Here is a 15,862-nt window from a genome sequence, read left to right as displayed (position 1 = left end):
AAAGGTCTGGAACAACAAGGTTCAAGAAGTTTTGGACTTGGTGAGCCCAACAATGTTCTGGGAGGCTGCTGCACAAGGAGAAGTCATCGAGTGCTGTGCCTGCATTCCCCCAGACCTTGCTACCCCATTTCTTTCTTCACTTTCCAGTTCATTTGTATTTTTTATAATAAACCAGTAACTGTATATATAGTGCTTTTCTGAGTTTTGTGAGTTATTCTAGCAAATTACGGAACCCAAGGGGTGGTCATGGGAACCCTGAAATTTGTCATTTTCCAAGCAGAAGTGCAGGTGGGCCCCTGGACTTGCAGCTGATCCCCAAAGTGAAGGTGGTATGATGAGGCTGAGCCCTTAACTGTGAGTTCTAAATGCTAACTCCAGGATTGAATTGAACTGTAGGACACCAGTTGGTGTGGGAGATGGATGTTAGAAAAGACGTGCCCTCCCATGACCCATCCTAATCTCTAACAAACAAAATGATGTTTTTGTTTTCTTACTGCTCAGTGTTAACAGGTGCAATTCTAAGATGGTCCCAAAATTCAGTGACCTTGTATAATCCCCTCCCCTTAGTGGGGGCAGGACCAATGAATTTGATAGGACTTTACTTCTGCAATGAAGTTTTGTTCTGTGGCAATAGTGAAAGGATTTTTAAAATGTAATTAAGGCCCCCAATCCATTCATTTTGAGTTAATCAAAAGGGAAATTATGTTGGATAGGCCTGACCTAATAAAGTAAGCCCTTTAAAGGCAGAGACAGAGGAATTCCCAGATTCTTCTGCTGGCCCTGAAGACAGAAGCTGCATGTAGAGAGAAGCTCTATGAAAGGACCACATGGCAAGGAACTGAGTGGCCTCTGGGGGTTGAGAGTAGACCCCAGGTGATAGCAGTAGAATGGGACTTCAATCCTACAACCACAAGGAACTGTATTCTGTCAACAACCTGAGGGAGCTTGAAAGAGGGCCCTGGGCTCTAGGAATTAACACAACCCAGCTAATCCTTCTATTTCAGCCTTGCCATATCCCAAGGAAAGGACCCAGTAAGGTGTGCCCAGACTCCTGACCCATGGAAACTGTGAGATCATAAATATATGCTGTTTCAATCTGCTAAGTTTGTGATAATTTGTTATGCAGCAATAGGAAACGAATGTAACCACATATCACACACACTAATCAATTTGTCATTCTACTTCTCACTCAGTGCCTCCCAAGTCTTTCAATGGTGGCCTCTTCCAGAGGAAGCATAACCAAAGCTTTTGACAGGTGTTCAGCAGCATGATTTGCACATAATATATGATTGATAACTTTGTTGCTGAACTGATAATACTGTCATGGTTTACAAGACAGCATTAGCAAAACAGTACTACGGTTTACCTCAACCCTTTAACATAGTCTATCCTTAAAATAAGCAATCTCTGTTGTATGATGACTTTTTAAATACTATTCCATTAAAACATTATTTTAAAAGTGGGAAATAGATTCCATATATATCCTCTGAAGACACAAGATTTGATATTTTCAAATTTTCTGAGTTTTCCTGGACTCTACCACCAGTAACAAAATAACAACTATGACTCAGCTAAAAATGTTCATCCAAATTGCAATTCTAACTTCTCTGTTCAAGAGTAAAACCATCAGCTTTTGCATAGAGTCCTGATTTAATAGGTAGTTCAACAGTCCCAAGCACTAATGGGGAGATCAGAACCATACCAGAGCAGGAAAATTCAACCATGGATTACTCGGTCCATTAGTATCCCTGACCTCTCTCCCAAACCCTCCACACTGTCTTGAAACCAAAGCATGGCTACCGATGCATTCTGATTATTTTTGTGTCCCCCTTCTCTCATGCACTTTCTATACATCCTTGCCATCTGCCAACATTTGGCATGTAACACTTAGATAATGGGGGAGGTTCACACTTCTCACACGTTTGCTAAAATCAAATGAATGGGAAATTGTTTTCAAGTGAGAAAAGATTTCCTTGAATGCAACTGAAAGGGCGGGCCTCCGCCACTGACTCCATCTTGTTCTGTGTCCTTCACCTAGACCACACCTCCTCCCCTTGACTAACCTCCCGCTCACCCGTTCAAACTTCCTGATCAAAACACGCCCAGTGACCTGCGTAACAGGACTCCGACCCTTCCCCAGCCAATCGGCCGAGGCCACTACCCTTGCCCAGCCAATCGGCTGAGGCCACAGCCATTACCTCACCAACTGCCCCTTGGCCCCAATAAAACCTTTGTCCTTTTGAAACTCGCTCTCTCTCCCTGGTATCTCACTGCTGCGTCGGTGCAGGTAGGGGATTGAGCTCGAGCTAGCTTGAATAAAGGCTCTTTTGCTTTTGCATCGGACTCGGCTCCCTAGTGGGCTTTGGGGATCACGAAGTCTGGGCATAACACAACAAATGCTTCTTTTTGAGTGGGCAACCATTTTATAGAGTAACAAAAGCTCAGTCTTAAAGAATTTTGTCAGACCACTTAACTGAGTATTTGAATCTCTTTTCCAAAGCCCTATGTGTTCATTTATTCATCAAAAATGTATAGGGACACCTGGGTGGCTCAGTTGGTCAAGCATCCACTCTTGAGTTTGGTTCAAATCATGGTCTCATGGTTTGTGGGATTGAGCCCTGAGTTAGGCTCTACACTGACAGTGTGAAGCCTGCTTGGGATTCTTTCTCTCCCTCTATCTCTGCTCCTCCTCTGTGCTCACTAGTGCTCTCTCTCTCTTCCTCTTTCTAAGTAAACATTTTTTTTAACTGTATAAAACACCAATAATAATCCACACCCTAAGGAAAGCATTTGTACATGGTGTCTAGTTGATTCCCTCCAGTGACAAGGAATTCACTATGTCCTGAGGGACCTCCATTTGGTGCAGTTTTCATTGTCAGAAACATCTCCCCCGTAGTAAGAGCCAAGTATCCTCATCAATACCTCAGCTTCAGGGGTAAAAATGTTTCAGGTGGTACTTGGCCTCTAGCAGGGAAATATGATTGATTTGCATACCTGAAGCAAGAGTGAACAATAGTCATAGGTGTGGGTACTGATTAAATATACTAAGAAAAGCTGAAAGAAACAATGAGTCTTCACAGAGGAGGTAGAACTTAAATGAAGCTTTACATGTCAGACAGAACACGAGGAGTGGGAAGGCAATTTTAGATGGGCCGAATAAAAGGAATAGAATGCACTCATGGAAAAAAGGAGGTGTGTTTGACAACAGCAGAGGGTCCTGGAAGCTTGACAAAGGAGTTTGAAATTGATATGGTGGGAGCCAGGAAGCCTCTGAAGGTCTCTAAAACTTTATTAGTTTGATTCTCACAAGAGCACTTTTTTTTTAATCAGTCTTACTTTATTGTTTTTTAAATATGAAATTTATTGTCAAATTGGTTTCCATACAACACGCAGTGCTCATCCCAACAGGTGCCCTCCTCAATGCCCATCACCCACTTTCCTCTCCCTCTGACCCCCCATCAACCCTCAGTTTATTCTCAGTTTTTAAGAGTCTCTTATCGTTTGCTCTGTTTCCTCAGAGCAAAGATTGAGGGTTGGCAGACCACCTAATCACAAGGTCTTTCCTACCTTAAAGAATGGCATCCTATCACCACTACCTTAGCGCATTTGAGACATGAAGGAGCATGTTTTTACCTTTAATAGGAAGAGAAAAGCAAGCAGGCAAGCATATTTTGAGAACAACAAAACATGTTTAACAAAGGTTTTCAGACATTATACATTCTATTCATTTAAAAAATAAAAAAAAACATGGCTTTCTTTCTAGGAGAGAATTCTTGTCATATATCCCTTTAAAGTGGTACTCCATAGTCAATATGATAATCTTACAGGTTGCCATGAGAAACAAAAGACATTATATGTGTCATAGGATCTCTGTATGTTTCCAAAGGTGTCCCTTAAACTTGATACTATCGCCCGTGTTTCCTAGATAGTCATTTTCTCCCTTTTTTGGTGATTTAAATAATCATTTAGCATGTGTTTTCTGTTATATAAAATACTGTGGGTGAAACAAGAAAATTGTGTGATCCCCACCCTCAAATGCTCAAGTGCCATGTAGGTGTTCGAGTGCAGTGTAAATGAGTAAGTGGTGGGAAAGATTGCCTGCTCTGCAGAAGTCAAGGAGTTGGGAAGGCTGATGCCTATGCCCCCTTTCTATAGAGTCTGTGATCCTCAGCAAGAGAAGGGATTAGCTCCTCTGGGACAGAGCAAGGGAGCAGGAGCATCAGCAGAAGGTAGAGAAGATTATTCATAACTTCCTTTGAACCAACCCCATTCAGGTAATCTCATAGGCAGCTGCAACTCTTACCTCACCATTTTACAGACTAGGCCATTGAGGCTTGGCGAGGAATACAACCAGTCTCCACACATACAAAGTGGAGAATCAGAATTCAAACCTAGGAATCTGGCTCTGGAATTCACACCATTAATCTCAAGATATCAGAAAATAGACATGTCACAAGTATTTCCTAACAAAACACTGTCCAATAGAAATATAGTATGAACCACACAGTAACTTTAAGTGTTCTCATGGCTATTAAATTTTTTTTTAAAGAAAATTGGAAATAAAGTAAATATACAGATGAAGTTTTAATAGCACTTTATTTCACCTAATACACCCAAATTATTTTCAATTCTCTGTGTAATTAACGTTAAAAAAAACTATTGATGAGATATTTTATATTATTTTCTCCACACTTAGTCTTCCAAATCTATTTAATCCTCACATCTCAGTTTGGACTAACCACATGCCACATGCTCAATAGCCACATGTGACTGGTTAACAGCATAATTCTGGTGCATTAGAGCAGTAAGATAGCAAGGAAACTGATTTTACAAAGATGATAATAATATAAAAATTAGATCCAACTAGAATCAGAAGAATCACACAGATCTAAAGTATTTCTTTATACTTGTTTTCTCTCATCCTTGTAGTGATAAGTGACAAATGCCATCTTCCAAACATAATTGTAGACAATTGACAGGCACCTAGTTACTCCATTTTAACATGATGTCCCCTGGCAACCTCTGGCCACCTTGAGCTAAGGGAGGGGCCTGAGAGAATCACAGTTAATTAGCAGATGGCCTAAGCACTTTCTGCCCTCCTTCCAATTTGCCAGAGTAAATATGTGAATTAAATTCAATGTGTTGCTTTCCATTCACACTTATTCGAAGTCCCCCCGCCCAGGCTTAAAGCTTCCTTTGTAGCCACCAATTGCCTCCATTCCTTGGCTATGACCTTGAACTACTTAAATGAAGATGAGAAGGAATGAAAGGAAAGCTTGATGGTTAATTTCCATTTTTGTGTCATTACAACTAGCTGTATCTTTTAAAGCAAGAAATAAATCTCACAGCCATGACCTAGCAGGTTCAATCACAATCAGGAATCTTGGATCTTAGAACTCCACTTAAACATCATCTCTCCCAGCTTTGGAGATGCTCCTAAAAGAGTTTAATCTTCACTTAGGTCATTTCACCTAAAGAGTGCTGTCAAGGACATTCTTAAACTAGACAAGGGTTGGGTTAGGGTTTCTATTCAGCTCTCACCCAGAATAAAGCTATTCTGCATCCCATCAAACTCACCAGATTCTTCACTCACACCAAAATGTAATTAGTTATACCTCAGTATTCTGTTCTCAGATCTGATCAAGTAGCAAGGCCCCTGAAAATCATGTGCAGTGCAGTGTAGATGATATTCTTGGAATATCATGAAAATTTGACATATAAAAATTAACATCAATTATATAATCCTATATTAAATCAGATACCATCTTAGATTCTAGTATATTCAAACCATAGCATACTCTGAATATAAAAAGAGTTAAATGGAAAAAAGTTTGCAATTGATAAAATCCCATCCTTTGAGTTAACAGTTTTACTAGAGCCAATGAAAAGGGCCATATCCAGATGAGTAGCAGAACCCTCAGAGAATGAGTTTTTTCTTGGAAACTTAACATGAAAACTTACAGGTTGCAGAGTCGGCCATTTTTTATAGGCTTTACCTTTTAACAGGATCCAAGACTTTATGTTTGTCAGTGAAGTGATGTCAAGTTTTAGCCACTAGTAGAAGAGGACAGCTTCTTTGACTTGTGGTCTGTGGTAACTCCCAGAATCACAGCATCAGCAACAAGAGGTATGCCCAATAAAAGCCAATGCCACATTTCCTAAAAACAAACCCTCCACAGTTCATCTTACCCAGTTTGTTCCACTGAATCCTGTCCAAACCAGAATATGGCAGAAATGGGAGGAGGGGAAGCAACAGTAAGATCAATACACTAATGTAGCTGAGACCTGAAAAGCCGTGGTTCTATGTACGCAATCCTTACTCCCAAGGCAGCCTCCACACAACTTTCACACAGCCATCACTTGTCTTGGCCTGAGCCTTTGCATCAAGGACCCTGACATAGCCAAAGTAGTAGAAGCCAGAACTGCAATGATGCAAAGTGGTCGACCAAAGCTGACTTTTTTTTTTTTTTTTCCCACATTTTATTATGGAAAGATCGAACATAGGGATGCCTGGGCAGTACAGTTGGTTAAGCATCTGACTGTTGATTTCAGATCAGGTCATGATCTCACAGCGGTCAGATTGAGCACCGCATAGAGCTCGGCACTGTCCATGGAGCCTACCTAGGATTCACTTTCTCTGTCCCTGCCCCTCCCCCTCTCATTCTCTCTCTCTCTCTCTCTCTCTCTCTCTCTCTTTCTCTCTCTCTCCCTCTCTCTCTCTGTCTCTCTCAATACATACATACATACATACATACTTTTTAAAAAGATCAAACATATGCCAAATGGAATACTAGAATGAACTGCATATACCCATCACCCAGCTTCAGTAATTATCAATACATGACCAAGCTTATCTACTCACTTGTCCCACATATACACTGCATTATTGTGAAACAAATCCCAGACATTATTTCAAAGGGGACTATTTCATTATGTATCTATAAAATATACAGAACTTTAAAAAAACATAACCATAATACCATAATCACATTTGAAAAAGTTAATAATTTCTTAATATCATCAAATATTCAGTTAGTATTCAAATTTCTCCTATTGCCTCATATATTTTTTTAGTATATGGTTTATTTAAATCAGAATCCAAAACAAGTCCGTGTATATTTTATTATTCCTATGCCCCAATATATTCCTGTAAATTGGAAGGCTTGACTTTGTTTAGGTTCAATTTTTTGCAAGAACACTTCCTGGATGGTACTGTGTATTTCCTACTGCATCCCATCAGGAGGTACATAATGCCTGCTGTTACTATTGATCAACCAGTTCAGGTGTTGCCAGCCTGATTCATTCATTATAAAATTCCCTATCAGCTTTTCAACTGATGCTCTTAGCAGGCCTTGATGTTAATTGCTTGGATCAATTATCTCATTAAAGATCGAAATGTTGATATTTTAAATCTAATATTCTCCATTGCAATCCAGTTAATAAAAAATGGAATTTTTCTATAGAGAAAAACTCTTTTAACAAATACTTGGTACCTCTGAGGTACAAGTAATACAAGAAAAACAAGTTATAGATTGACTTCTTTCCTCTTATTTGCCTATTTTCAGAATAATGGGTTAGTTCCCTAGCATCCCACAAAGGTGACCAATTGGTATTTTTGTATAATCAGAAGTCATGCACATTAATATATCTTATGCACTTCAATCTATTCACAATTATATTCTTTGTGATTCTCAAATCACCCTTCTTTGGCCAGTGAGAGTCCTTCAGGTTGGCTCCTAAATCTTTTCAACACAATCCCCAAAGTCTTTCATGGCTTTCTTGCTCTCTGGTATGAAAAGATGTTTCAGGCTTACTATGTATATTTATTCCCCCAAACACCCTGGGGGGTGGGGTTGTCGTTGTCGTTTCTTCTAGAAAAGGCTACATTTTTACCTCTCCCCACCTCTTGTTTGTCCTTGTTCCACCAGGGAACCTAAGGATCATGAAAGGGCTACAAGGATGAATTGGCAGCCATGTGATGATGACAGAGAGGTAGGTCTGCTAGTGAGAGAACTTGTGTCCAGCAGAACAAGTATACAGGAATCCATGCTCCCAGGCTGGGAGCCAGCTTCTGCAGCTCTCCTGCTACTATCCTGGAGATGACCCAAATCCTGGAGATAGCAGAGGAGAGGGAAAGGAATTACATCCTTGATGACATGGTTGAGCTAATGAATCAACCAACCCAGAAGTCACCCTACCTCTGGACCTCCTGCTGCATGCAGTAAGAAATTTCCTTGTTTACTTCCATTGCAATGATGCTTTCTGTTACTTGAGGCCGAATCCCTAAAGGATACGCATCCTCCAATTTAGAAAATAATTTATTATTATACAAGTTACTCATTGTTCTCTCTTCCCTTTTGCCCTTACATGGTTCACTTCCTTTGAGCACATTTGGGGAAGGGAGCTTGGGCGTTTCTTTCACCTATGTCCAAGGGAGTCCAGCTTCTCTGCTCAAACTTATTCCCTGCTCTGGCCCAAGCATCTAAACTGCTTTATTGCTAGTCAGTGCCTAGAAAGCCTGGCCTATGTCCTCTCCCTTTGCTCCTATAATACACCAGCACTAGGTTGTGTGAGTAGCAAACTTTTATTGAAGGTTTAGGCTGAACAGAGAGCAGTTATGACATACACAGAAACAGCTTCACACTGACTCAGACAACCTGTTCCAAGAAATTCACTGGTCATTCCCTACACAGGGAATTTCTCACTGACTATGCTTTTTCAGGAGAGATCCTAACCTCTTACCATGCTACCAAGCCCCCCTTCTCTCTCTCTCTACCATTCCTACCCTCTTCTCTTCTAAGTTCTCAACCATTTCAATGTGCTAGAGGACAGTTCCAAACTTCCTTTTATTTTACTATGCAGAGCAGTTACCTCATGTTTGTTTAAACTTCTTCAATTACACCTTGCTTTCAACAGCAAACAGGCTCATTAAGGCATTTGCCTGAATAAAAGAATAATTCTGGCTGTGAAAGAGGAACTAATTTTACCTTCCTCTTGGGTCAATCTGCTCAAATTCAGCCAGCTGTTAAAAAATCATTGATTTTCTTATTCTTAACATTTAAAACAGGAATAATGACACCTATCTTATGGCACTGCTAGAAAGCTTTATCAGTAAGTGAGTTTAGAACAGTTATTTAACCTCCTTATGCCTCATTTTCCTCATCTGTAAAATGAGGATAAACAATAATACCTACCACATACTCATAGGGTTGTTGGGGGTGATTAAATGCATTAATATATATAAGGTCTTTGAACAGTGTCTGGTATGTTGTAAGTACTCAAGACACATTAGCAGCTGCTGCTGCTTGTGTTGCTGTTTAATCAGACATCCTTGATCTAAAAGGTTATTTAGACAGGCTTCCATGGGGTGGAGAAGAGCCCCTACAATACAGGGTGATTCTGAGGACTGAATGATGTGTATAACCCAAAACATCACGTGGTGTATAGTGAATAGTAAAGGCAGGCTCCTGATGCTGAGAAGATCAGTAATTGTGTATGTAAAGTACCTCCACAAGACAGGAGATCAATAATGTGAGATCCTATCATTTCACTTTCAGGGAGGTTATGAGTGAAGTTATAGATGGAGGACCAAGGCAGCTAGTGTTTTTAAAACTCCTGGCAAAGAGGCCCCATGTTCATCCCAACAGAAGATATCATTTGTTATTGTTGTTACTCTTGTTAGTACTATTAGCAGAAGTAGCAGTAATGTGGAGTGATGGGTGTGCGTCTGCCTAAGCCAAGTTCTGTGTTCCTATTCTGAGGAGACATAGAGACCCGATCCAGCCTCTGCCCACAAGTACAAGCAAGGAGGAAAAGGTTTGGGTCTCACTGCCCACTCCCACTCTCTAATCCCACCATGTGTGCCAGTGGGGACCAGGCCAGCCTCTGGGAAAGTTTGCTGGAGATCAGCTTTTGTCCAAGCAACTGCCACTTGCCACAGTGAGGGAGTCAACAGGAAATTCACAGCACAAGATCACTGGGCAGGACTAGTTCCCAGATCTATAGGGATACTAAGGAAACAGAGAACCAGCCTTTTCCTCAGCTCCTTCTCCAGTGTTTTCTAGATCCAAGGGATCCAGAAAGCTCTACAGCTGCCCTAGGAGTTTAGAATGGACATAGAAGTGAGAAAACCAGAAAACACCACTGAGCCCTGAACCCAGTCACTGAACATTACTAAAAATGTGGGTCAAGTTGACCAACAATGTTAGAATTCAGCAATGACTGAGCCACAGGGGCCCATGGTCAGAGAAGGATGTTCTCTGTCCTTCCTATGGAAATGCTGAGAGAATGTTCATGGCATTTCCATGGAGACTTACAAGTTCAAACTAGATAAGAGCAAGTGGGCAACAGCATCAGGTATGCTCTGGCATGGGTCCTGAGCAGCAAGATGGATCAGCTAGGGGCCAACCATGGGGCCACCTGTCTCACTTGATGAGGCAAAGACAAGCCAGATCCCAGGCCCACCATGCAGGTCAGGTATCTGAGTAGCACTAGGCTGGTCCAATCCTGCCTCAAAATACCAGAAAATAAAACATCAGGAACCTGGGCCAACTAAACACTAAAAATTGGAGTAAACCTCTTGAGCTGCCTGCTCAGAAACCCAGAGGCCCATTTCTTAGAAACAAAGACTCTATGGAGTTAGTTTTCTTTCAGGAGTTTCTCAGCCATTCTGCCAAAAATAGACACAGAGGCAGAACGGAGGGAAGCCTGATGCAAGGATGCTGGCTACTCAGAGAATTGACCATTATGCTATAATAGAAGCCTCTTATGAAAGAAACTAATTAAATGTTCCTACACTAAAATGATTACATGGCTATTATCTGCCCACTCATAGAAAGTTAGAACCACAAAGTCCAAAACACGGCAAGCAGCAGGCTTAACTGTCTTCTGTAAGGAATGGCTTTTGTTTTGTTTAGTGCTCCATCAAAAACACTAAGTGTTAATGTACCCTATATAATCTATCTGGCTAGCTAACTAGTTTAATCCATCACACACCATGTGAAAGAATAAAAACAGGTTGGTAGTGACAAGTTAATAGTAGAGGCAGGAAATAAAATGGAAAAACACACTTTGATTGATGTCACTACTATAGATGGACTCTGTCTGGTTTTATATAGTGGCCAATCAAAGCAAAATACATATAGTAATTTAAAACTTTAAATATGTCTCCTCAATTAAAAATTTAAAAGGCCAGTGGATGTATTGCATTCTGATTGAACAATAAAAATTCAATTACAGCCAAGTCTCAAATATCTACAAGTAGATCTGCCACAACAAATCTTAATTTCAGCTCCTCAGTGGCCTGATTATCTTCTCTGTCAACCCAAACCCCTTTGTTGCCAAAATCTCTTCTTTGATTCTATCTAAACTTTCTTGGACCAGGTGTACAAAGATGAAGGGGGTGTTTTGGCTTAGGAACATTTAAAACCAAATATTTAATTATGTCCTTTACCCGCAGAGACTACAAGGGGACTGAGAGGCACCAATTTCAGAGAATCCAAAGGGATCTACTTAGCTGATGTCTTGCTACAATCTGAAAATAATGTCATCCATCCCCAAGACTGTGAAGAAAAATCAAAAGTCTCATGGAGGCAAGGTAGGAAACATACATAGCTCTCCAGAACTTCTTGTTCATTACAGTGGAGATTGTTAGATTCAATTGAACCTAATAACCAAATTTGGAGCCCTCTTGTTCTTCTTAGTAGCTGTAGATCACAAATAATCAGACCCTTGTAAATAAATCTTCACATATTGAAATACATGTTGTCTAGCAATTCTAGCATTAGACTCTCTCTCTCTCTCTCTCTCTCTTTCTCTGTCTCTCTCTTTCTCATACACACACACACACACACACACACACACACGTGATGTACGTATAATATTAATAACTGTAACACATAGGAAGCAATAAAAAATGTCCATATAAGAGAGGACTGGCTAAAGTATCATGCATCCAGCAATGGGATGTTAGCAGCTATAAAAATAAGAAAAACAAAGGATGACTCTTTCTCTATATTAATAGGAAATAATTTCCAAATCATATTGCCAAGTTTTCTTTTAAAAAGCAAGATGCAAAAGAGTGCATATGCTATAAAAGCAGTTGTATAGGGGCGCCTGGGTGGCTCAGTCGGTTAAGTGGCCGACTTCGGCTCAGGTCATGATCTCGCCGTCCGTGAGTTCGAGCCCCGCGTCAGGCTCTGTGTTGACAGCTCAGAGCCTGGAGCCTGTTTCAGATTCTGTGTCTCCCTCTCTCTGACCCTCCCCCGTTCATGCTCTGTCTCTCTCTGTCTCAAAAATAAATAAATGTTAAAAAAAAAATTTAAAGCAGTTGTATAAAAAGATGTGGCTACACGCACATACACGCACACACATACTTGCTTATATATGCATAGAATGTATCTCAAGAAGTATGCAAGGGCTTCATAACCTTGGCTGCCTTTAAGGCAGAAAACTGAGTGGATGGGAATAGTACTGGAGGCATTTTTATTATATACTTTCAATACGCTTGGATTTGGACATGTGAGCATACTACCTATTCAAAACAAAAGGTATAGTTAGCTCTGTTAATCCCTGCTACTAGCTCTCCTATCCTTTGTTTCCTATCAATTTAGTCACTGAAGATTCTCTGCGTGGACATACACCATGAACCCCAAGTGGTTCTTCCATAATCTTCATTTCTGTCTTATCTATCTACATCAGGATCAAGAATAACTCATTAGAGAGGTGATTTCACTAATATTCTTCTGTGCCTCTAGGTTCCAGACCCAGAAATTTAATACCAATCTATTAGTTACCTTCACTTGAAGATGTAGAAATATATTAGCTTCTCAGCAGAACCTCAGCTTAGCAGTATTTTCATGTCACTGACCTTCATGGTATAACCTAGGTACTTCCCAAATATAGTCATTTGCTTGTCCTAAGCGTGACTCCAGACCTAATATTAGCCCTTTGGAGCTGCAAATTTGGATTTCCTTCTTTGATTCCCACAGCCCACCCCAGAGCTCCTGGGCTCACTCAGTCTCCAGAGGAATTGTCTTGATGGAACTTCAAGCCAGCAGAGAACTGAAGAGTTTGATAGTCCACTTCTGTTGCCTCCCACAGACTCAGGATGCCACAGAAAACAAGTCCCACCAGTTCTGTCAGTGCTTTGCATGCTGCACTGATGCCTAGTGCCCCTAGTCTACACTCATTTATTCCCTCCTGTCCCCCGGATTAGGACACTTTACCAGAGGCCCTCTGAATCTGCCACATGCTTCATTCGCTCTGCTCACTACCTCAGACTTCCTTTGGTGGGGTTCTCTTTGGTCCCTTGGTATCTCCTGCCAATGGACCAACCAATCCGTTTCTTTGATGTGACTCTCAGGAAGCAGGAGTTAAGTTCTCAGTCCTTCCTTCTGGACTCACGCAAACTCTTCCCAATGATCAGCTCTGCATACTGATCATACTGAGCACCTCTGCATTTGGCAGTCCAAATGGAGGTACAAAAGCTCCTTGTGCTCTCCTGGAGCAAGGAGTGTTTCCTCACCTTCAGTGTGCGTGGCTGTGAGGCCCCCTGCAAATGACTCTTACTTGAACAAAGCAAGTCAAACCCAAGGTGATATGCTGTCTCTACCCCTAGATGTAACAGAGGTTGGCACAAGCCTTACCTCTCAATCACCTCAGAAACCCCCATAACCTCTGCTTAAACAGACATACTTTTCAAAAACACCAGCAGTTTAGAACTTCTAACTAATGATGTCACAGCCTATAATGAAAACCAAATTATCACAGAAGAACATTCACAGTATCCATTTCACAATTATAAGGAATGTCAAGAATGTGCCAGTCTACTAGAATGATCTTCATATCAAAGTGATTTAATTTTTAATAGCCAGGGTGGTAGAGTGGATACAGATCTGTGTTTGAAAACAATCTTTTCAATTCATTAGCTGCAACCTCAAGCATCTGAATCCACATGAGCTCCAGTTTTCTCATCTGTCAAACAGGAAATGTTCTGAAGAGTAAGTAATTCAGAGCATGGGGAATGTCTACTGGTACATCACAGGCATTTACATTAATTCCTTTCCCTTGAAAACCTATATGGGCAGAGTCAATGTAATAATTTCTAAATTGGATTATATTGAAGGGATTTTATCCATTTGAAATATATATGCACAGTGTTGGGGCTATAGGAGATTCAGGGAGGTGAAAAAGGACTCTGGAAAATACTGCTGGCTGGCTGAGCCAACGGCTGCTCCCAACCACTTATGCCTTGCCTCTGTGCCTCATAAAAGCAGTAGAGTTAGATACCCACCTTCCCAGACTTTGTTGCAATTGAGTGGCTGAGTCATGGCTCTGGCCAAAGAGACAGTAATTCAAAAGTCTACTAGTAGGTTTCTCAGAAAAAAAAGGAATAGAAATAATTGTGGCTGCCCTTCCTTCTTCTTCCTTGCCCTTACTGTTGACTCAATGACTAGAGAGAGTGCAGCCCTTTTGCAACCATGAGGCAACATGAGGCCTCAAACATAAGGGAAAGACCAAGAGATATGCAACAAAATTGGCTCCGATATTATTAAGCCACCAAATGAACCCCAGCAGCTGCCTGCCTCTGGACTTCTTATTCTATGAAGTAATTCAACTCCTATTCACTTTAGTCCCTTAGCAAAGCTTTCTTCTACTGGTAACTAAACACAATACTGAGTGTTATAGATGTCACACTCAAGACCCATATTCTAGTGGTAGAAATAAGATATGTTTTCAAATTTCTAAAATATGAAGTGGGAGCTGTATGATTTGACAGAACACAATAAATTATATAAAAATCATAATCACATTTATCCAAATATTTTAGAGAACGTTGGTAGAGGCATTGTATATTTAAGTATAGTACTTTATTCCATAGTCAGCATTCTAAAACATAAATACATTACTGCATATAGCTGAGCTCTTCAGGAACTACAAATGAAAGACACGTTGCTTGGAAAATATCCAATTTTGCATATACTTATTTTTTCAGATATATGAACACCATAAAGCAAAAGGATTTAGAAACACTGTAGAGAATCTAACAATGCCCAAGGTTATAAAAAATCAAATTTCTAAACTTACTGTACAACATGCATTTGGTTTGCTATTTTCCCAAGCATTTTATTGTTAAACACTGCATAGATATGACTGAGTTTCGTATTTGCCTAATATTATGGATAGAGCAAATACACAAATTGAAGAGGCTGCAGATACTTTCACTTACTGAATTTTTCCATTGCTATTATGTTGGGTTTAAGTGAAGAGTTTAGAGTACATAGAATATTGTGCATATACCATACCAGCAGAGAGCAAAGGGATTCTGTTTTGCAGTAGGTGTGCTATTAACATAATGTCTGATATATAGGCATACGTTTTTTCAATTATTTACTGAATAATTCTTAGAATAATGGAAAACACTAAAACTAGTCTCATGTTTTAAGACATTTCAATTAAGTTTGTATACAAAATTGGCATTGCATTACCATGATAGACCTCACTAAGTCCAGAGGTAACTAAGTTGGAAAGATTGTATAATAATGAAAAGAACATTGAATTATCTTCAAAAGACTGACTGAAATCTTCCAAAATTATCTTCAAAAGGACTTGAGTGAAGTTCTAGCTCAGGCTCAGGACACTGTTGGCTGTGCAACTCTGGGGTGTCACTAACCTCTCTGAACACCAGTTTTCTTACTGGTAAACTGTTGAAACATTCATGTCACAGGGTCATCCTTAGAAAAGTCAAATAAAAGCAAAAGTGGGGACGATGCCTTTTAAACTATAAAGTACTCTGCAGACTGAGGGTATATACTCTTCCAGTTCCACTACTGAACCAGGACAATCTTGCAATATGTGCTGA

This window comes from Panthera leo, chromosome D4 (assembly GCF_018350215.1).
Source record: "Panthera leo isolate Ple1 chromosome D4, P.leo_Ple1_pat1.1, whole genome shotgun sequence".
Classification (NCBI taxonomy): Eukaryota; Metazoa; Chordata; class Mammalia; order Carnivora; family Felidae; genus Panthera; species Panthera leo.
This window is presented reverse-complemented; position numbering follows the sequence as displayed.